Here is a 23036-nt window from a genome sequence, read left to right as displayed (position 1 = left end):
GTTTTGACCCAAACTTGAACTCCACACACTTGCACACCACGCCATGGTTCACTGGTGGCCTTGGTTTCAAAGACGTTTCCTGACTGAACAAAAGCAAAAAGCCAACAAACAAACTTGAAAGAGCAGAGAGGAGGCCAAGGGCAGCCGTGGGGGTGCAGGACCAGATCAGAAGCAGATGGTCCAGAGCTGCACTCAGGGTGCTGAGTGGGAGCTGGGGGCAGGTCCGGGAGGTGAGCGTGGGGCGCCTGCCTTGGCCTGTGGATGCCCTCCGTCCAGGCGGATCCAGGGTCCTCCTGGGCCTGGCACAGAAGCCAGAGCCCGGCCCTCCCCATAAGCCAACTCAACCTCCCGACCCCCCAGCAGCCCTGTGGAGGGGTCCAGGCCCTCCTGTAGCGACAGGAGGGGGAGCAGCCCCCAGGGCTGAGCTGGGATCTGACCCGGCACTGACTCCAGGCTGGGCACCGCCCCTCACTGCCCACCCTGACCCCGGGCATGTCCTGGCTGCTCCTGCCCTCCTGCACGCGCCTTCACTCAGCCTTCTCGCTCCGATAGAGAGACTGAGACGCCTTCCTCTGCCTCCCTTGTCTCCGTCGAGCCCCCAGGACGAGGGGGATGCTGACCGCCCCGGGGGGCCCTGTGAAGGGTCAGGACGAGAATGTAGGCCGGGTGCGGAGTGAGGCCCACACGAGGGTGGCTGCTGGGCTCACGCTGCCCGTGTCGGTCCCCCTGCGCGAGGGGCGGGGAGCATGGGGTCCAGCCCTGCCCTTCCTTCCCTGGGCGCGGTCTCCTCTTCCTCTCAGGGCCCTGGGGCCGGACGGGGCATCTCCGCAGCCCTGAGCAGCGTGTGTCCTGGATTTTTAAGTCCAGACTGGGTTAATTCCCTGCCATTTGGGCCTGAGCACCGGGGCAGGGGCAGTCAGCAGGTAGCTTCCCATTGGCTCCATCAGCCTGTTTATTGAGCCTCCCTCCCCTGGGCGTGGGCTCCAGGGACCCTCCTGAACTCCTATTCGGGGGCAGGGGGTCTGGTCCCGGGAAGGGAAGGGTGGGCAAGAATGAGTGGCCCCCGCAGGCTCTGATCTCAGCCAAGCTGACTGCTGCTGCTGGGCCAGGCTCCACGAGCTGTCGGGTCATGATCGGGGTGGGGAGGTGGGGCGGGGACCGATGGGAGGGAATGTTCCAGAGGCCGGCCCCCACCTCCCAGAAGCGCCTGCTGGGGCCTCCACCTGGGCCTTGGGTCTCTGCTCCGAGGGCAGCTGTGCGGCCATTACTGCCCCTGCCTCTAGAGCCTCTGGGGAAGGATTTGTTCAGCCAGGACCTTGCTGAGGGCCTCCTGTGTGCCGGGGGAGCCAGACAAGGTGACCACACTGAGGAGTCCCTGCTGGGAACAAGGGGCCCTGAGGCCAGATGCATGGGGAGACCCCTGGTCCCCCACCTCCCTCAAGGTTGTATTGAGACTGGGTCTTGAGGGCAAAGCTGACATTTGACATCAGGAGGGGGAGGAGGGGGGACAGGGAGGGGAGGGGGGAGGAGGAGAGGAGAAGAGGTGGGAGAGGAGGAGGGGGTAGGGGAGGAGGGGAGAAGGGGGGAGAGGAGGAGGGGGAGGGGAGGAGGGAGGAGAGGAGGAGGGGGGAGGGGAGGAGGGAGGAGAGGAGGAGGGGGAGGGAGGAGGGAGGAGGGAGGAGGGGGAGGGGAGGAGGGGAGGGAGGAGGAGGGGAGGAGGAGGAGAGGAGGAGGGGGAGGGGAGGAGGGAGGAGAGGAGGAGGGGGTAGGGGAGGAGGGGGGAGGAGAGGAGGGGAGAAGGTGGTAGAGGAGGAGGGGGAGGGGAGGAGGGGGAGAGGAGGAGGGGGAGGGGGGGAGGAGGTGGGGGAGGGGAGGGGGAAGATGCTGCGATGGAGGACCAGCATCCACAGCAGCTTCACGGTTTCGTCCACAAACAGATGCAATTCGGATCCCCAGCCACTGCAGGCCCCTGGACCAGCGCGGCCAGAGCTGTGTTTCAGGAAACCCTGCAGGTTCTCATCCGAGTAACACGAACAGTCGCAATGTCCCAGGCGGCCACCCCGCCTTCTCTTGGGCCCCACCTCCCTGTCCCCAAGCCCCAGGCTCCCAGCAGTGCCCAATGCGCACCAGCCTCCCCCTGGACTTGGTCAGCCCCTCTCCTGCTCTCTCAGAAGACTCAGGCAGGCGGCCCATGAGAGGAGGTGTCCGGCCAGGCGCTGGCCACCTTCTTGGAGACCCCACCACGCCCCTCCCTCTCTCAGACCTCAGACTCACTGTCCAGGGAGCCTGGACATCCAGGGACGCCTCATTGTCCGATGCGCCATGGTAGCACCCGACTCGGGCTGGGGAATCTTTGGGGCCCTGGGGAGGTCATGAGACCTCAGGCTGCCAGCCCCCCACCCCGGGAGACCCCCACACCCTGTGCTGGGCAGCGGTCTTCCTGGAGGGGCTGGGCCCTCAGATTCCTATAGCCAGCTGGGCGGTCTGCTGACCCACAAGCGGGGCTCGAGGCAGAGTGGTGGTGACTGAGGGGTGGTGACCACCTGGCCCGGGGCCCAGGGGTAGTGCAGACACTGGCGGACCCAGGCAAGGGGCGGGGGGCAGGGGCTGTGCTGGGGGAGGCTGGCTGAGGACTGCAGGGAAAGCTCTTTCCATGTTCTGCGCCTGGAGCAGGAGGTGGCCTCTGCCCTCTGAGCAGCAGACAGGCCTCCGAGGACCTGGACTCGGGGTTTCTCCCTCCCTGGGGCAGGAACGAGGTGGTGCTTTTGAAAATCTATTTTCAGAGCCATTTACACAATGGCTCTCTGGCCCTCATTTCCAGAAGGTTCCACAGTTGAACGAGGCTGTAATCTCGACGCGGATGTCAATTCAACAAATCACGTGCACCCTGGGTCCTCTCATCCTCGTCAGGTGGCCTCAGGTGTCCCGCCAACACCTCAGCCTCCTTCCTGCCTGCAGGCCCTTCCTGGTCTGTGTCTCTCCACCGGGCCGGCGGCTCTGATCTGTCTATCTACACCCTTAAGGCCTCCCTCAGACCAGCCCCTGGTCCAGGCAGGGCTGGAGCCTCCTTCCTGGGGCTCTTGCTGGGGGTGGTCCAGCCAGCACCACTGAAGTCGGGGTCTGGACACTGGCCTCTGGCCGTGAGCCGGGCCGGGGCTCAGGGGGTCCCGGGAGGACCCAGTGCTTGGATGCAGTTTTCAGGCAGAAGCCTCACGACCGAGGACCGGACGCTCCTGATCACCTGCCAGGTCAGCACACGCCCCTTGAACGCGACCTTATCTTTCATTTCACTGAAACAACAGTGTTAGGCGCATCATTCAAAGAGCCGGATCATTCCTCAAGTTTATCATAAAAACCATCTTGTCTCTGGGCCTCCCCGGCTTTGATTCCCCCTCCATGAAACCTTTTAACTTTTCATCTGTTTTGGTTTTGGTTTGGCTTTCTGGGTTGGGCATGTTCTCCCTTCTAAATGATGTGTTAATCTTGTGTGTTGATTTTTCAGGGTAGACACCACCCCTTCACTTTCATGGTGACAGACACTCACTGAATTCTCTCAGTACCCGCCTCCCCCCACACCCCGCCCCGACTCCCAACTCCCCGTAGAGGGGAGCTGCATTTGGGATTAAGTCACTATTCAGTATTAATCGGTTCGTCAACATGTGGATTAGATCTTTTAAATGAGACTCATCAATCCATCTCCAATACTTTGGCCACCTGATGCGAAGAGCTGACTCATTGGAAAAGACTCTGATGCTGGGAAAGACTGAAGGCGGGAGGAGAAGGGGACGACAGAGGATGAGATGGGTGGCTGACATCACCAACTCGATGGACATGAGTTTGAGCAGGCTCCGGGAGTTAGGGATGGACAGGGAGGGCTGGCGTGCTGCAGTCCAGGGGGTTGCAAAGTGTCGGACACGACTGAGCGGCTGAGCAACAGCAACATCAGTCCATCAATCCTCTAGTCAAATGCTGTGTCTCATCGGTATTTTTCCCGGCCTCCCTGAGGTGAGCTCTTTGGAGGCTACATTCTACGTTTTCTTCTATTTCCAGCACAAATTCTTCCCCTGAACTTTTCATAAAAGCCTGTGAAAACTCATCCTCCTCTGTGCCCCCTGCAGCAGGCGGCTGGTCCAGCCCAGTCTCCTCCCTGGAGACGCCAGCCCGAAGCCGTCTTCGCTCTCTGCCCTCAGCTGCTCAGTCTGTCTCCTGGATGCATGCGTGGTAGGTCGCTTCGGTCGTGTCCAACTCTTCGTGACCCCATGGACTGCAGCCCACTAGGCTCCTCTGTCCATGGGGATTCTCCAGGCAAGAATACCGGAGTGGGTTGCCGTGCCCTCCTCCAGGGGATCTTCGAATTCAGGGATCGAACCCGTGTCTCCTGCATCTCCTGCGTCTCCTGCGCGGCAGGCGGGTTCTTCACCACTAGCTCCGCCATGCATTCCTGCCTCTCGTTTCACTCTCTCCTTCTGTGCAAGAGGTTCTCCAGGAGGTCCTGGCTGGGGACTTGGGGGCTGTGCGCTTCCTGAGTGATGGAGGGCCCCGTCTGTCCCCGTCTCTGGGTGGCGGCCGGGCAGGCTGTGGAATCTGGGTCCAAGTGAACTTTCTCGGCCATGGATGCTCCACCGTCTCCCAGCCTCCAGGACACAGCAGAGAAGGTCGAATCCGTGCTGCGTCCTGACCTTTTGTGGCCTATTTCTGCTCCCCTCCCCAAGGAAACCTTACTTCCCGTGCAGGGAAGCCGCACTTAGTGGCTCTGCTCCTCGCCTGAGCAGGGCCCTTGGAGGCTCTGGGAGCTGAACGGAAGGCCTTCACTCCGGGACAGAAGTCTGCCTCCCTCCCTGGCTCACCCCGGCTTGAGCTCCGGGAATGCTCCCCCAGGGCCCGCTCCCCCAGGGCCCTCGTCTCCCGTCCTGCCCACCTTCTCCTGAATCCTTGCTCTCCCTCACCTCTGTGTCCTCACCATCAGCTTCTCAGTCTTCCACCGTCAGCTAATTAGTGTGCAGCAATTTCTCCTTTTTGCTGAATGCTCACTTTTATGGGGCCATGCTCTTATTTTTGTGAATGCATTATCTTTGCTCATCTCTTCGAGCCTCTCTGTTTCTCCAGGAGTTTCTCCCCCCTCTCTGTTTATTCCCAGTTCTCTTTTTCCGTTTGAGCCTGCATTTCTGTCTTTCTTGTTGGATGCCTTCTCGATGTTGGTGATCCAGGGTCAGCGGCTGTCCATCGTATGTGGGTCGGGTTCCATGACACCTGGTCTAACGAGCTGACCCTGAGCTGCGTCCACACTCACTGCTACCCAGGGCAGAGCCTGGCACAGCAGGCTTTCTGCTCCTGGTGCTGCTCTCCTCCCACTGACAGAGTCCGAGCAGGGGGTGCTTGTGACGGTGTTGTCTGTGACTCTGAAAACCTGGACAAACCTACACGTGCTGATCCGGGGCATCCACTGCATGTCCAGCCTTCCCGGGGAACACCGTGTGGTCTGCAGTGATGGGCAGGGCTGTGTCCACCGCTACGGAGGTCCATCTGAGACACAAGGGCAGCTCACAGATCACCAGGTAGAGCTTGAGTCTTCATGCAGAGAGACCTGTGTGTGCGTTCAGAGATCAATGTCTGGAAGGACGTTTAGCAGAAAGCCACCAGAGAGCCTTATTTCTGGGCGATGAGATTTGGAGTGATTTCCTTTTTCCTGTGTTTTTCTACCTTGTCTGAATTTTAACTGCAAGTGTGGAGAAGGTGATGGCACCCCACTTCACAACTCTTGCCTGGAAAATCCCATGGACAGAGGAGCCTGGTAGGCTACAGTCATGGGATTGCAAAGGGTTGGAAAGGCAGCGACTTCACTTTCATTTTTCACTTTCATGCACTGGAGAAGGAAATGGCAACCCACTCCAGTGTTCTTGCCTGGAGAATCCCAGGGACAGAGGAGCCTGGTGGGCTGCCATCTATGGGGTCACAGAGAGTCAGACACGACTGAAGCGACTCAGCAGCAGCAGCAGTGGATTGCCTTTACAGTCATCTTCATCTTGGAGAACGAAAATCGCTCGCCAGAATAGTTCTCTAACTGCTTAAAAGCAGGTGCCGGCTCCCCATGGCTCACAAGCAGCGTGGCCCAGTGTCTGGACGAGACGCCCCAGCTTTCCAGGGCCGCGTGGGGCTCCTTCCCCGTCACGCTGTGGTCATGGCCACCGTGTCCTTGCCCTGCACCCCTGGTCCCCGCCGTGGCTGCTCCTGCTCCTCTGTGGCCTTGCCAGGCCCGAGCGCCGACCGCCAGCACTGCCTGGGGGTGCCCTCAGGTCAGCCCGCCTGTGTGGCCCAGTTTGGGGTCTTCACAGGCACCCATCCCTGCTTTCCAGCACTGTGAACGGGCTCTGGCGTATCTTAGGTTTCTCGGGTCTTTTCTATGGGCTGGAGGCAGGACAATGAGTGTAGAGAAATCATGGGTGACTTGCCCACTGATGCTCCCCTCCCAGGGGCCCAGCACGGTGCCTGGGACACAGCGGACAGGGAGACCCTGAAGAATCAGTGACTGAGGACAGAGCGGATTTGAAGGCGGGGACACGGAGAACAAATGCGTAAGCTAGAATTCTCGATTCTGTTCTCTTATAAGAGATAAAATGAGGAGGTACTGGAATAGCAGTGATCCAATTTAAGTAAATGTGAAAAATCACTTTACAGTCAAGTTAAGAATGGTTTATTTAACTGAGAAATTGGTGTTTTCCTTAACAAGTCAGTAAACAGTGGCTTTGGAAAGTGGGGCTCGTGGCTCAGCCCTCGGGTGTTAAAGCCTGTGTGTGTATATAAATATCTGCTCGGTTGTGAAAAGTCAGGTTGAAACCTAGGGGCGGAATCAATGCAGCGTTTACTTCCCTCTTTTTGCGATAAGCTGGATGATCGGGACTCATCTGCTTTGGAATGACTCCGGCTGTTCTGTTTGAGGCCTGGGAGTGAAAGGTCTCTCTTCTAAGGCATGCAATTTGCACTCTGTGCTGGGGACAGCAGGCTGGTTGGATGACAGATGCTGTTAGGAATCGGAGTTCACTGGCTTTTGTTCTTCGTATTTGAGTGCCTGTGTCGGCTCCGGGAGGCCCTCTTTGCAGCCATAACGCACCCTCTCTGAGCTCCCCATAGAGCAACACTGAGGCTGTTGTGGCTGGAGGCTGGGTGGTCCCATTCGCGGTGGGGCACAGCCCCACAGGGCTGGCAGGGGAACAGTGAGAGTGGGGCTCAGGGTGCCGTGAGGTTGTGTGCATTTGCGCTCCAGGAGAAGAGTGTGCAGGGAGGGGGTGCATCCTGCGTGGTCCTGCGGGGAGGAGGAGGGCCGGAGGGGAAGCCGAGGCTGCTCTTGGCCCCTCTTTGCTGCAGGGTGTGGGGACTTGGGCGCTCTCCTGGGAGGGTGGGGGGTGAGGGGCCCTTAGGCCTCGGAGGGCCCAGGAGGGCCTGTGGGCCTGTGGTCCCCGTCCTTCTGGGCCCTGGGAGGGCCTGTGGGTGTGGTCCCCATCCTCCTGGGCCCCGGGCAGAGATCCAGGACACAGTGGAGCCAGTTAGTGGATAATGGAGCCAAATGGAGTGTTTCTTCTCAAGGGTGAAGCAGCCCATTTTTCTCCATCTGCAGGGCTGACAGCGTGGAATGCGCTCTGGGCACCGAGCTCGGACGATGGAAGAGGCTGGCACCATCGGACAGACAGCCCGCCGCCTGGGAGCCTGCCGGCCACAGGAGGGGCACGGGGTGGACCGAGGCCCTTCCATCTGTCCATTCCCAGGTGAGTGCAGGCAGGAATGCCTGCCCCGAGCCCGCCCAAGGCCGCTGGTTCTCCAAAGCCAGAACTGGGAAACTGCATGTTGCTGGGGCCTGGCGGCCCAGGTGACACCCTGTCCGAGTCCCTGGGCTGCAGAGTCACCCCTTGGCCAACGCCTGCTTCTGTCAACAGGCAGAGAGTGCTCGCGGCTTCCGGCAGAGGTGGAGGGCTACCGGCCAGAGGGCTGAGGCCCCTGCTGGCCAGCGGGAGACCCAGCAAATGAGGGTGGAGGGGGGCGAGGAGAGGACTGCTCTGCTAGGCAGAGGCCCGGGGCCGGGCTGGGTGCAGAGTCAGGTGAGCGGGGGCGGAGAATCAGGGTGCTGGCTGGGTAGAGGATCGAGGCACATCTGCTGGGCTTTGGCCCACACTCCTCGTGGGGTGAGTGAATGATCCAGGCCTTCTAGGAGGGGTCTTAGGCTGGAGATGGTCTCTGAGGCCCAGCAGAGCCCAGGGAGTGATGGCTGGGGGAGAGGACTGTCCTTGGCATCTCTCCCACCCTGGTGGGCAGACCTTGAGGACGCACCAGCTCCGCCTGGTCACGGGCAAGGGAGCAGCGTCCTGCGCTGTGCGCTGGGCAGGGTAGGAGCTGTGTGCAGAGCTGGTGGAGACGCGGGGTCGGGGGGCGCCGGGCACACCCCCTCCCTCTGTGCATTCTTCTCTTTGCTGGAGGTAGGTGCCCTCCCTGGGGGGATGCCCTCCCTGACCTGGCCACCCCCTGTCGGACTCGGCTCCAGAATCGGCGACACCTTGTGTGGATTAGCTCCGGTCACAACGAACATCCAAACTCCGCAGCTTACCGCAGACAGCGTGAGCCTCTCGCTTACCAGCCTGCGCTGGGCCAGGGCTTGGCGGCTCCCAGCTGAGTGCATGCAGGGCTCCGGGCCGTGGGCTCCACGTCCTCCCTGTGCTCTGCCTCCCTCCCCGTCCAGCCCGGTCATGCTCTCCCCTCTGCGGGTCGCAGGGTGGGGTCAGACGACGCTCCCAACAGATAAACCCTGGGGGAGCTTCTCGAGGCTCAGGGTCAGGACGCACACTCCCCTCTCCACCGCCCTCCATCGGCCAGGCCGTAGGGGAAGGGTTCTTGCCACACTGTGGTGGCTGTCTATATTCACCTGCCTCCTCTAGGAAGGGCCTCCAGGGTCCCCAACATCGTGACAGGCCCTCCCTCTGATGGCGTGTTGCAGCCCCGCGTGGGTGCTCACAGCCATCTGTCTGTCCACAAGCTGGATGTCCCGAGGGCAGGGGTCACCGTGTTCCACGGCAGACCCAAAATGTCCGCGCGCAGGAGGCGCTTCGTGTGGCGTGAGGGGGAGGGAGAGAGGGGGACCCAGGGGCGGGGGGTTCCCCTTCCCCTGCTCTGTGAAGCCCTTCTCCTCCGCTGGGACCAGGCCTTCCTCTGCGGCTCCTTGCACTTCGGGCTCCCTGACGAGAGGCTGGGCGGTGTGGGCGGGGTGAGAGGAGAGGGGAGGGGGACCCCAGAGCGCACCCCGGAGCCTGAGGACACAGCACCCGTGGAAGTGGTAGCCTGGAGCACTGAGCCGCCCCCAGCACGGCTCTGCAGCACAAAGCGGCTGGCTTTCATCCCCCAAAATGGGAACCTGGCTCGGAACACCTCCGAACGCCTTTACAAAGCGAGTAATTGCTTAACTGCAATTATTTTAGGAGGTTTAACGAGGCTGCATGGGTGCTCTTTAAGAATACCTCTTCAGCTTAAAAATTCCACCCACGGTCCCCTGAGGGTGGGGCCCAGAGGCCTGCCTCCTTCAAGGGGCTCAGCAGTGCCCCAAGGCAGGGGGTCAGGGGGCCGGGGGGGTCCTCTGGAGGGGCTTCTGGCAAGGCAGTCAGCCCTGCCCAGGGAGGCAGAAGGACCCTATTGCCAAGGGAACGGCCTCCTTTGCACTCCAAGGAGGCTGGGCCCCTCCTGGAGAGGATCCGCTGGGCCAGAACTCGGTGGGTGGTGGGGGATAAGGAAGAAGACGGAGGGACGGAGGAAACAGCGATCGCCTTCACGTCGGGCACCTTTCTGAGCCCCCGCTTCCTTATGGTAAAGAGCCTTCCCTCTGGGTTCTTGCAAGGGAGACGTGAGCGGCTGCACGGGAGGCACCTGCATGGGGATGCTCGCCAGCCCTTGCCGGCCCGGGCCACTTCACCTTCCCGCTCGGCCGTGAGGCTGGTGACACCAGCTTCTGGAAGAGCTGCCCACATGGATCGAGCCGCGACAGACGCAAGTGAGACCTGCTCAGCCACCGTGGGAGGCCTGTCACCCGACCTGCGCGTGGGCAGAGGCCTGGAGAAGGCTTCTAGGGAACACTTTATGTTTGCAGAGTCAACCCCCAAACCACGAAAAGCAGCGTGTGAGACGACAGAAAGAGATGAGCAGTGAGCACACTCTAGTGAGTTATTTAAAAACGTGTCACAACCGCAGCGTGTCAGCACCGGCTGGCGCGTCCTCACGTTTGGACTGCTTGCTGGAGAAGGCGTTTTGAGAGAAAGGACAGCTCGGGGTCCAGCTGTCTGACCGGGGCTTTTTATGATATCCCCCCAGAAGAACCCCTCGGGCAAGACTCCTCTGTCCCCAGCCTGCCCTCAAACAGCTTCTCCACGGTAGGACCAAACGAGCCTCTGCTCTGTGTGGACAGAGCTGGGATGCTCTTAACCACTGTTGCCCCCTGGGGTGCCTGGGCTGGGGTGGGAGACCCCACCACATCTGGGGCCCCCAGAGGAGATCCAGGTGGTCACGAGGGCTCCCTGGGAGAGTTCTGGTATCACTGGATCACCTGTGAGGCACGCAAGCCGAGCGTCATCACACCGTGAGAGGGGTTAGCAGGCTTGTTTCTTACAGCTCAGTTCAGTCGCTCAGGCATGTCCGACTCTTTGTGACCTCATGGACTGCAGCATGCCAGGCTTCCCTGTCCATCACCAACTCCCGGAACTTGCTCAAACTCATGCCCATCGAGTCAGTGATGCCATCCAACCATCTCATCCTCTGTCGTCCCCTTCTCCTCCCGCCTTCAATCTTTCCCCGCATCAGGGTCTTTTCCAATGAGTCAGCTCTTCGCATCAGGTGGCCAAAGTACTGGAGTTTCAGCTTCAGCATCAGTCCTTCCAGTGAACACCCAGGACTGGTCTCCTTTAGGATGGACTGGTTGGATCTCCTTGTAGTCCAAGGGACTCTCAAGAGTCTTCTCCAACACCACAGCTCAAAAGCGTCAATTCTTCAGCGCTCAGCTTTCTTATGGCCCACCTTTCACACACCCCCTCAGGCGTCCGCCCACTCACGCATGCTCACAGCCACTCGCTAGCATTTTCACAGCCTCTGTGTCAGGGGTTGACGAGGAAAGCACGGGTCCTGCTCTCTCGTGAGGTCGCAGACCCCTCTGTGGCTCCCAGCTTGCTGACGCCTCCCCGTTCCCCTGCGGTCAGCCTGTTCCCTGCTGCTTGATCCCATCGCTGGCACTTCAGCAGCTTTTAACCTCATCTGAAGCTTTGGCTTTGGTGAAACGGATTTCAAAGGAGAGGGAAATAATGTTCCATTAAAGGCTCTGAAAAGATTGATCATCTGGTTTCTGCACCATCTCCAAGGCGGAGGAGCCAACGACTGTTGGGACTGAATTTTCACCCTTCTTGCTCGAGGTTTAGCGTCAACCCCAAGCTAACAGCCACTAAGAGCCGCCGCAGGAGAGGCAGTCAGGGCCCGGGAACATCTGAGGCTTTGGGATTCCCGCGCGTCTGAGCCAACGTGCCTCTTGCCGATTTCCTCTTTGAAAAGAACAACGCTCGATCACTGATGCCCCGAACACACAGATCCCACTCACCCGGCCCCCAGGTGGCTGGGAGAGCCCAAAGGGTGCGGGGCAGGAGGGCACCTGGGGCCTAGTCTCGGCCCCCAAGGCCATGCCGTCCCCCATGCTTGCCCTCCCACTGCCTCTCACAGCACCCTCTCCTTCAGGTTGGGGTTCTTTCTTTCCCACCTCCAAGTCAGATGCTTGACCCCTGCCCCCCCCCGCCCCCCCGCCTTCTTGTGCCGCTCGGGCCCTCAAAGACCGGCGGGCACACAGGCCTTCCTCCTACCGAGAAACAAGTGGGCGTGTCGGGGCCCTTCCCCTCTGCCCCCTGGCTCTGGGGTGCTCCTGGGCCCCAGGGACTGCTCCCCGCCGCACCCCTGCATCCCCCAGGGGGGCCGTCTTGCAGGGCCTCCTCGGCCCACACCCTCCAGGGCGGCTGGGGCTTGACAGCACCACCCAACACTGCCCCTCCACCCCGCCATCAGTCCTCTTTCTCGGTTTCCTGGGGTTCAGAATATTTCCATCTGCGTTGACACGGGAGACACGGACAGGCCAGGGCATTTCCAAAGGGCACCTCTGGCTTGGATGCTGGGGGGCGGCGGTCTGTGGGGAGTCACTGTGCGCATTTTGCCGTGAGCCTGACCCTGCTCTGGAGCGACGTGTGCGCACAGCAGCGGGCGGCCCTGCGGAGGCCAGGGGGTGCCCCTCTCTCCGCCCCGCGGGGCAGGCTCCTTCCACTGCCTCGCAGCACACACGGTGTCTCACACTTCGGGCCGCAGGCCGCAGAGCTCCCCGCGGCCACCCTCGGCTCCCCCAAAACCAGAGGGCGGAGGCCCTGCGGACGCAGTTTCAGAGGGTCCGTGGTCCCTTCCCCTACAAGGGAGCGAGGCCCGGAGTCCAGTGACCAGCGCCTGTGGGCGTGGCAGAGCAGGGTGGAGCCCGCCGTCCCTGCACCGGACCTTCCCAGGCCCCAGGCCCTGGGCCTCAGGGAGAAGGCGGGGCTCCAGGTCGTGAGACAGACACCCCCCGCCCCCATCTGGGGGCTCCTGGTGCCTCCTCTGCCCCCCCAGCCCTGGGCAGGTCAACTTAACCAGCCGGTTCACTCAGCTGGGTTTCCTCCCTCCACTTTGGGGGAAACAGGCAAGTACAGCCAAGAAATCAAATCCTCACACGGAATGCCTTGCAGGGTGACTGGATCCTGCCCCCGTGACCCCCGGCACTGATAAGGCCAGGGACAGGGGCTCTTGGGGAACCAGGGTTTCAAGGGGGTAGCTCCTGAGAGAAGCTCGTCCTATGTTCCCAGGTAGGTGACCTAGGTGAGCACCCCCGCCCTTGCGGGCACAGCCCTGCCGGGGGCCCAGGCTTGACTGTCTCAGGAGAACAGGGGCGGGTTGGGCCAAGGTCTCCAGGCTGCCGGCCAACTCTGGGTCCTCAGGGAAGGTGGCCCTGAGCCATGTGCCTCGTGTTGCCTTGTCCCATCCGGTGATGCTCTGCTGGACGGCAAGCTGCCCGAGAGACTGACAAGCCCCCGATCACACCCGACCCCTTCCTGGGATCCTGGGGATTTTCCGGGAGCAGTCAGTGCTCAGGACTGTTTTCTCATTTTATCAAATGAGGGGAAGCCACAGGCTCCTGCCGACAGCCCTGAATCCTGCTCCTTGCTGGGCTGGGATGAGCCTCAGGGGTCATGATGAGCAAGGCGGGCAGGAGCGGGCACTGGGGGCTGATGGAGACACTCAGCCTCCAGGGCGAGAGAACAGCCCCTGTCGTTGCTGAGAACACTTGGCCAGCAGTCCCCCAAACGGCTCTGGGCGTTCACCATCCTGTCTCCTCCCTGCTCACTGCGAACAGAGGAGCCGCCAGACAGAACCCTGAGGAGGCCGTGTTTCCACATTGGACGGCTCCCCAGCTTGGTGGGCTGGTTGTCACAGTCTCAGCACTTGGTGGGCCTGCCTGCCAGGTGGGGCGGCCGAACCTGGTCCAAAGAGACGAGGGAGCCTCAGACCCTGTCGACGCCTGGGTCCCCTCCGAAGGGCACCTGGCCCCAGGCTGGGTGTGCAATTCCCAGCGTGCCCAGCACGGGAGAGAGTGTGACCTGGGAGGTGGGCTGGGGGGAAGGTGTAAAGTTCGGCTCCGATGCTTCCTTGCTGCGTGTCTCCGGGTAAGCTTCTGAGTCTCTCTGGGGCTCTGCTCCTCACCTGTGAAACCGGGACGATCGCAGTGTCTACCCCAGGGTTAGTCTCTCGGTCATGTCCCACTGGCGACCCCTCCAGGCTCCTCTGTCCAAGGGATTCTCCAGGCAAGAATACTGGAGTGGGTTGCCATCTCTTTCTCCAGGGAATCTTCCGGACCCAGGGATTGAGCCATTGAACCTGGGTCTCCTGCATTGCAGGCAGATTCCTTACTGTCTGGGCCTTTGAAGGCCTAATGCGTTAAAGGATGTATGTGACAGCCACTGGTTTAGAATAAATTCTCAATAGAAATTAACCGGGAGGCAGATGAACGTGGGGGAGGGTTAAACGTGGGGCAGGGTTAAACGTGGGCGGGGGGCTTACAGAGACCTTCCCACAGCGCAGTTTGCGGTAGGTGCTCCCCTGCCCTCCTGGGAGGATCTCTGGACAGAGATGGTGGTACACTCTGGGGATGGTAGGATTTGGCTCCCAGGAGCAGGCCCACACCTCAGGTGAGAACTGGTGCCGGCAGGACTGGCCAGTGGGCTCCATCCTGGGGAAGGTGAGGCCAAAACGAGGGCCAGCTGACAGCTGCGGGCCTCACCCACGTGCTGGGGGGTGGAGCTCTGGGTGTGTACACTGTGTGTGCCAGACCGGCCTGGCACAGAGGGGGCCCACAAAGGTGCTTCGGAAACCAGAGCAGGGCCGGGCCCACCCCGGATCAGCAGTGGGAGCCGGCCAAAGGACACCCTCCTGCCTCCCCAACACAATCACGCTTCAGACTCAGCGCTGATGAGTGACCCTGGGCCTCTGGGCGCCTCTCCACAGGGAAGCCCCCAGTTCCATCTGCAGATGGCTCTGTACCCCCAGCTCCTCCACTGAGGAAAATAAAGACAGTCCCACTTTGCTCTTTCTGAAAGCTCTGCAAGTGTATCTTTGGAGAGGAAATTCATCAGCTCAGATAATTCGTGTGCCTCTTGAGACATCTCAGCAGATCATGAAAAACTCTTAGGAGCCTGCAGCAGAGGACCATGGTGGAGATGCAGATGGCGGGGCTGAGAGTGGCTGGCGTGGTTCAGAAGCCCTTGATCCGGGCGCAGCAACCCACTCCAGCCAGAGCCAGTGGGGTCTTTGGGACCCTCACATGTCTCATCATCCAACATCCAGATGAAAACCAGCCCTGTTCCCGGCCCTGCAGGTGGATGTCTGAGACAAACCCCTGGGAGAGACACAGGTGGGGTCAGGGATCTGGGTTCAAGCCCAACTGTGCCCGCAAGCTGAGGTCCTCACCTGACTTAGGGATCAGACGAGGAGGGGTGTTTCAGGCACAGCCACAGAACAGGTCCCCATGAGGTGACCGGGACCGCCATCCTGGCTTGTAGCCACAGCCGAGACAACCCGTGGGCTCTGGTTCCCACGGCACAGACTCTCGAACGGTCACGGGGGACTGTGAGTGACCACACCTGTCATTTACTGGGTGCCAGCCTCTCTCGTGGAGGAGGAAATGGCAAGCCACTCCAGTATTCTTGCCTGGAGAATCCCATGGGCAAAGGAGCCTGGCGGGCTACAGTCCATGGCGTTGCAAAGAGTCAGACACGGCTGAGCAACTAGCACACAGGCTTTCTTGGAGCCCACCCTAGATGGGGACTTGATGAACTGGCTCATTGAAGCCAGAGGGTGGGAGCTCCCTGTGAAAGGTGGGGATGACTGTGGTCCCTGCAGAGGGGTGTCCCCCAGCATGGTGTCCCAAGTGTGTGCCCACCAGGGCCGCTTGGCTGTGAATGCCAAGGCCAAATGCCATGAGATTAAAGGCTCATGTCATCCAGGGTCTGGGGATGGCACAGACCCTCTCCGTCCCAAGGCAGGCTGCTGTCCGCTTAGGACATGTGTGACGGTCCCCCGCCACCCCAGCTCAGCAGCCCTGGGGAAGATTCTGATAGATCCACGCACGCTAAGCACCTTAGGGGATGAAGGGCGAGGTCTAGGCCATGCACCCACCCAGAGACCACGGGGGCGTGGGGATCAGCCACCCCCAAAACCAGGGGAGCAGAGGTTGGTGACCAGCAAAGGCTACAGACAAGGTGTCAGTCCAGGGCCCCCTCCCAGCAGGAACAGGGGCTGCTCATGGAGGTGGGGAAAGCGAAAGTGAAGTCGCTCAGTCGTGTCCGACTCTGGCACACCATGGACTGTAGCCCACCAGGCTCCTCTGTCCATGGGATTCTCCAGGCAAGAATACTGGAGCGGGTTGCCATTTCCTTCTCCAGGGGACCTTCCTGACCCAGGGATTGAACCCGGGTATCCCGCATTGCAGGCAGAGGCTTTACAGAATTTCACCCTGTTCTCAACCACAGGTGTGGGACTTTTACCCAATTGTTTTCATACAACTTGGCTCAATAACCGGGCCCCGATTTTCCCTTGATTGAAGCAAAGCGTGAGGCTTCAATGACTTCACCGGGTTCTCGGCAGACAAACCCAACTTCCAAGAAACTAACAAGTTGGCAGATGGCTTTTGAGCACCACTTGTTTGCCAGGCACTGCCCTCGGCTCCTAGAAGCCCTGAGTCAGAGTTGGTACCCTTGGGGAGTCCCCAGTCCCCTGGGAGGAGGAGGTCCAGCTGTGGGCAGATGGCAAAGAAGAGGCACTGGAGAGGGGCTGGGGGCAGACTCCCAGGGGGAGACGCTGGGTGCACCTGAAGCGGGGGGCCTGGCGTGGCCTTTGGCGCTAGGTTGGACTTGAGATCGCGGGATGTGGTGGTGACTGGCTTCCCCTCGGGAGCCTGGTGGCCGCTGTGCTTGTGTGGCCCAGTCAGCCATGAACAGAGACCAAGCACCCTCCTGTTCCCAGGCTCTGTGCGAGGGTCCAGGCGGGAGGGAACCAGAGCTCCTTGGTGGGGCGTGTATTCCGGGGGAGACGGAGAAAAGCCACCGACAAACAGGTGGACGGAACAGACGCGAATCTTTGTAAACTGGCGCGCCCGCTCTGCATGCCCTCCTGCCAGCGACAGGGTCTATTTTCACCTTGTCAGAGCAGTTGACGTTCACAGCAGACCCTGTGAGCCCGCCCGACCCTGGGTCAGGTTAGAGATGAGAAAACCAGGGAAGAGCATTCAGATTGCTCCAATGGCGTGAACACTGTTCAGAGCGGGCCTAGGCCTGGGCTGAGATGATGTCCCCTTTCCACTGGTCCTTTGTCAGCCCCTGGGTTTTCAAGGACCCTTCCTGCAGTCCCAAGGTGAATGTGTTCTGTCTACTCACCACCCACCAGTTGCTCAATGTCACATCACTTGTCAATTTCCCCCAAAGATCTAGTACAGCTCTTTTCCGCAGGTTTCAGTGGCATTTGTTTTTAGACATGTGCTTTATTATATCATCACTTCCTCCCTAGAAATGATTGCTTTTGTGTTATAACGTCCATTCTGCAAGTTGCCTTTTCTGTAGACTTCCCCCTCTGCTCCAGTGTAGACCAGCGGCTGACCAGGCCTCCTCCCAGTGCTGCCCCGGGCCTCCCCTCACCCCTGCACAGAATCAGGCTCCCTGATTCTCACCTTCTGCATCTTTTTCTGCCTTGGTCTTATGCCCTGCTTTTGCCGGAGCGCACCCTTGATTAACTTTCTCACATGAGAAATACGCGTTGTGCTCTTGAGATTCTGAGAGTGTTTCGGGCTCCTTCGATCGTCTCTGTCTCCTCCGGGGTCAGCTCTTCCCGCGCCTGCGCTCGGTCCGCCTGCCTGGGGGTCGCAGCGAGGCTCCCAGTTCAGGAGGGAGCGCCTGCCTGGCTGCTGGGAGCTCCCTCTGCTGTCATGTCAGAGTGTTTCTCCGCTGGGCAGATGAGCCGTGTTTCTCTGCTGGGCAGCTGAGCCGTGTGCCCTGGAAGCTTAGCTTTAGGGGAATGGCAAGAAGCTGCTTTGACCTTTCCAGGAGCTGGGGCCTGAAAGGATTTGTGGGGGACAACTGGTGTCCCCTAGAGGTTCAATTTTGTTGCTAGGACAACTCACCCAGGGAGTGTTTTATTCCCTGGGGGTCCAAGCAGCCTGCCTGCCCTCCAAGTGAGGAAGTGGGTGGGACGGGGGGACAGGGGTCCCCTCCCGCTTCTCCCCTGCAGGCTGTGAGCCCAGCGCCGCCGTGTGCCTCTGTCGGGAGGGTGGGCTCACCCTCCTCCTGCAAGCCCCCCTGCAGGGTTTACGCCCTGATCTCCCTTCTGCACCACCCGTCAACCCATGTGCCTCTCTTCCACCATCCAAACATTTATCGAAAGCTCCCCTTGCCTGGTGACCTGTGCCCCTCCTACGTGCTTTCCTCCTGAGGGCGTCATTGTCACCATGGTTCTGTGGATCTCGGGGAGATGGGAGGTGAGCACAGGTTCTGGTCTGCCATCCGGGGCTGGGTATCTCCCGGGGTTTGACACGCATGGAAGAGACGTAACAAGGCTCTCATTTCACAGGGGAGCAGATTCCCCTGAAGGCCATTCGGAGATTGGCCTGGAGAAAGAGACAGTGGCGGGAGGAGGGCAGGAGGGGCTACCAGGTGTCCAGGGACGTGAGAGTGATGCTGACCTCGGACCCGCAACCGGTCAGGGACCAAGGATGGATCGAGGCTGGGCAGGGACAGGCAGAGAGGAGTGAAGGAAGAAGAGGGTGAGGGGGTCCCAGGTCAAGGCTCCACGTGGGCCCTCAGCAGAGAGAATGGTGGGACCCAGGGTCAGGGGTCAGTAGGCAATGGAGAGGATGGCATCTGAGGAGAGCAGCTGTGGACATGGCTGGCCGCAGGGGAGCCAGGACCTCCTGGGCCCCAGGGTTCCAGGAAGGGGCGTGGCTGGAGCCCAGAGGGAGGGCTGCGGCTGTGGCCGAGAAACAGGGCTGCCCCAGACACGCTGCAGCCTCGCTTCCCTGGCCTGGCAAGCAGCGAGCCCGGGAATCAGCCTGTCACTCTCAACCCGCCCTGCTCTCTCTGGCGGCTTCCTATTGGCCAAACACGCAGAGAAGCTAGAAGTAAGGGGCCCCTTGAAGTGGCTACACGGGTCCGAGGGCAGGGGCCGGAGGGGGATGGGAGGGCCAGGCAATGGTGGGGGGGTGCCAACTGGCTGGCAGCCCAGGCCCTGCTCCACAGCCCCCTGGCAGACAGCTTGACAAGACATGTGCAGAGCTCATGTGAAAGAAACCATAAAACACTCCTGCAAGGCACGAAGAAGACCCAAAATAGAAAGGTTAGGACGTCCCAACATCATCAAGATGTCAGTTCTGTCTAATTTAGGGTATAAATTTAATGGGCTCCTAATAAAAATTCCAATGAGCATTTTTTCATGGAGCTACACAGTTGATGTTAACATTCGTATGGAAAAATAAACAGGCAAGAATAGCTGAGGGCGGCAAGGAGGAGGGGCTCGGGGTGGGCATTACGACACGCTGCGCAGACCTCTCCTGGAGACAGCGGGCTGATGACTCGGGAGGGCCGCGGAGCTACAAGGCCACGGAGCCAGGCTGCGGCGACGGAGTCCGGCGTGTGATGAAGGACGCGTCTCAGTTCCCCGCAGCAGTCATGATCCGTCAAATAAAATGAGGCCAGGCGAGTAGATCATTGTTTGGAAAAAGATAAAATTAGATCCATTTCTCACATCAGGCAGAAGAATAAACTCACAAGATCAGAGCTCCGGAAGTACAAAGCTTTGACATACAAATACCAGAAGGAAACACAGGTGAATTCTTCTGTAAGCAGGGTGCAGAGAAAGGCTTTCCAGCTGCAAGTAAAAACCTGGCTCCGATGCAGAAAACAGCAACACATTTGCCTGCAAGAATGGAGAGTCTTGCATGAAAAATAAGTAACGTAAAAGACACACTAGGAGAAAACATTTGGAACTTACCTCGTAGATAGAAGCCTTGATATATGAAGACTTTTTAAAAGGTGGGAAACAAAAGTGCAAAAATCATGTAGAGAAAAGTGCAAACTACATGAAAAATACTTCCCAAAAAGGGCTGTGAAAACGGCCCTCGGACAAGAGAAAAGTCACTTTGCTTCTCCATATAAGAGAGCTACAGACTGAAGCCAGGCAAGGTGCCATCTCTGATCCATCTGACTGGCAAAAACACAAAAGTCTGACAACATGCTCTGCTGGCGAGGGCAGGGGCCGGAGGGGGATGGGAGGGCCAGGCGATGGTGGAGGTGTGGGTAAACAGGCAGGCTCAGACACTGCCGGCTGCAGTGAAACCGGTGTCCCCCTTGTGGGTGGACAAATCCACAGGTGCATTTACTCTCTGACCCAGCAACCTCACTTTGAAGAATTCACCCCAAAGATACACTTTCAACATCACAAAATACAGGGGCACAGGGTGTTCACTCCATCAGTAGTCATCGAGGCAAAGTCGGGAGAGTTACAGGTGCAAGAGGAGGTGGGGACCGAGTACCCCACACCCACAGCGGGGTGGGGCTGGGCCACTCGCCAAAAGGTCTCCGCCAAGCACTTTGGAGTGATTTCTAGGATGTAATATTTGAAGGGCAGCAACAGTGCAACCACGGGCACGTGTATGTCATAAAGAAAAGGAACAGCAAAAATGCACCCAGACGGCCTGTCTTTACGAGAAGACACTCAGGGCAAGTAAGCAAGGAGTGGATGAGATCCCTCCCCTGCTGGGAGAGCAGGTGGGGGAACTCGTCTGTGAAGTTCGCCTTTGGAAGCAGGTTCTTGTTCTACACATTCAAGTCGATTCAATCAGCGAGGAGGCGACAGGGGAAGACAGAATTAGAAACCAAACTCCATGGGTCCAGAGGCACCCTGAAAACCAAAATAAACCCAGAGTGATGGTCTGGACACCTCGAGTCTTGGATGGGGCTGGAGATGGGGCAGGGAAAAGCGGGAGCAAGTTAGAACAGCCTCTGGTCGGGCTCTTGTCCGTCTAGTCAAGGCTATGGATTTTGCACTAGCCACGTATGGATGTGAGAGTTGGACTGTGAAGAAGGCTGAGAGCCGTAGAATTGATGCTTTTGAACTGTGGTGTTGGAGAAGATTCTTGAGTCTTTTGGACTGCAAGGAGATCCAACCAGTCCATCCTAAAGGAAATCAGTCCTGAATATTCATTGGAAGGACTGAGGCTGAAGCTGAGACTCTAATGCTTTGGCCACCTGATGAGAACTGACTCATCTGAAAAGACTCTGATGCTGGAAAAGATTGAGGGCAGGAGGAGAAGGGGATGACAGAGGATGAGATGGTTGGATGGCATCACTGACTCAATGGACGTGAGTTTCAGTAAACTCCGGGAGTTGGTGATGGTCAGGGAGGCCTGGTATGCTGCAGTCCATGGGGTCACAAAGAGTCAGACACGACTGAGTGACTGAACTGAACTGAACTGAACTTGTCCGGCTGCTGAGAAGCTAAGGGCACACCCCTGGGGGTACTGCCATGGGAAGAAGAGACAGAATTGTGGGTGGGGCGGGCGCCAGCCCAGGTGATCAGTATGAACTCAGCAGCTCTACAGTGTCCAGGGCCCTTTGCTGGTGGTCAGATGGTAAAGAATCTGCCCGCAGTGCAGAAAGCCCAGGTCTGATCCCTGGGTCGGAAAGATCCCCTGGCAAAGGGAATGGCTGCCCACTAAAGGCACCCACCCAGTGTTCTCGCCTGGAGAATCCCAGGGACAGAGGAGCCCAGTGGCTGCAGTCCGTGGGGTCGCAAAGAGTCAGACACGTCTGAGCGACTGACCCCTTCACTGTCACACTTGCAGTGTCCTTGCAGTGTGTGCGCACGTGTGTGTGTGCCTGTCTGCTGCGTGCTTACACACGTACATATGTGTGCACCGTTCCTCTGCTGATGTGACTGAAAGCCTGAGTCCGTGACCCCTGGCGCCCAGACACTCTGATTTCTAAAACACTTTCTCCTAAGAGGAACCAGGCTTCCAAGAGAAATGGCTGATTTTAGGGTTGCGGCAGGGAAAGCCTGCCTTGAGCCTGGAACCTCTTGTCTGCCAGACAGTAAAGAGATGCTAGCAAAGGTGGGATGTCAGAGACCTGGAGCCAGCTCAGTGGGTGCTCAGGGGCTGGCGTTCGGGGTGATCTGAGCATCAAACTAACGAAGGACCCTGATGGATTACAGGTGTTCATGCTGATAAAAGACACCTACCTACATTCACGATCCATAGATGGATCGATGGATAGAGTAGCAGATGGCGATATGGATGCGTCTATCCACACAAACATACCTACGAACCGGCACACCCACCTGCCTACCTGACAGACGATACAGAGATGGACAGACAGGAGGATGGACGGATGACAGACGGACGAGGCAGAAGACTCAGTGCTTTCCTAGCACGCTGGATGCCAGCTGCTACACGTGCAGGAGCTGCTGGGTTGGAAAATCGACATTTAGCAACCTCAGATTGGATCCGCAGGTCACTAATGGATGTTAAATCCAGAGGGACGTTTTGATGACCATTTCCAGGGTCTTTAAAGAGTCTGCTTTTCAGACTGCTTATCAATTGCAAGGAAACACAGCAGGTGAATCAGACGGCTCCTTGAGCTGCTCACCAGAAAAAACCTCGCCGGCGAGAGGCGGATGCTCGTCGTGTGCGCTGCACGTGGAAGCGGGGAGGACACGGCGTCCGTGCACTACTGCAGCCAGAATCTAATAGAGAGGAGGGGTCAGACAAACCCCAAGGAGCACCGCTCTATTTAAAAAACAACACCGCAGTCTTCAAAAATATCAGCGGCATGAAAGGAGACGACTGCGGAAACGCACCAGATGAAAGGAAGCTAGAGACAGGCAGATAAGTGCAGCTCCTGACTCCCAAGTGATCCTGGACTAGAGAGAGAAGGCGAGAAAGGGCGTCACCCGGCCAACTGGCAAAGTGGGAACTTAAGCGACAGCTTAGATAAGGATATCGGAGCTGTGTTGATAATCGCACTGATGTTATGTAAGAGAAGAGCTCTGTCCTGAAGGGTGAAGGGCTGCCATGCCTACAGCTAGGTCTCCAACAGTTCGGAGAAAAATTGCACATTCCCATGGGGGTGTAGGGGGATGGGGAGGGGGAGGGGAGGGGAGGGGGAGGGAGGGGGAGGGGAGGGGGAAATCAACGATGAAATAAATGGGGTAAAACATTAGCAGTAACGGAATTCAGGTAAATGGTACCTGGCATTCTTTGTTCTGCTTTCATTCTCGTAACTTACCTGCAGTTTGAGATTATTTCCAAATGAAAAATTTAAAGACAGCAGCCCCCGCTCCTAAGTGAGGCGCCCAGATAGTACTCTGCTGCTGCAGCCACACACACTCCCACCCAGCAGCCTCCCCCTCTCTAGGAACCC

At 59.0% G+C, this 23036-nt stretch overlaps 1 long non-coding RNA gene across 7 annotated transcripts; it reads left to right on the top strand.

The window, feature by feature from the left end:
- Nucleotides 1–2703: 2703 nt before the first annotated feature.
- Nucleotides 2704–11351, top strand: LOC114115428 (uncharacterized). Of its 7 annotated transcripts, none has more exons than XR_009601186.1 (9): nucleotides 2704–3248; nucleotides 3503–4005; nucleotides 4119–5555; nucleotides 6471–6572; nucleotides 7613–7760; nucleotides 8470–8603; nucleotides 9872–10024; nucleotides 10101–10189; nucleotides 10828–11351. It is a non-coding gene; the product is annotated as an uncharacterized LOC114115428 (long non-coding RNA). The 7 variants fall into 7 exon arrangements; XR_003589773.3 differs by having other exon boundaries at nucleotides 8470–9431; XR_009601188.1 differs by having other exon boundaries at nucleotides 8470–10024; nucleotides 10121–10189.
- Nucleotides 11352–23036: the final 11685 nt, after the last annotated feature.

This window comes from Ovis aries, chromosome 6 (genome assembly GCF_016772045.2).
Source record: "Ovis aries strain OAR_USU_Benz2616 breed Rambouillet chromosome 6, ARS-UI_Ramb_v3.0, whole genome shotgun sequence".
Lineage (NCBI taxonomy): Eukaryota > Metazoa > Chordata > Mammalia > Artiodactyla > Bovidae > Ovis > Ovis aries.
This window is presented reverse-complemented; position numbering and strand designations above follow the sequence as displayed.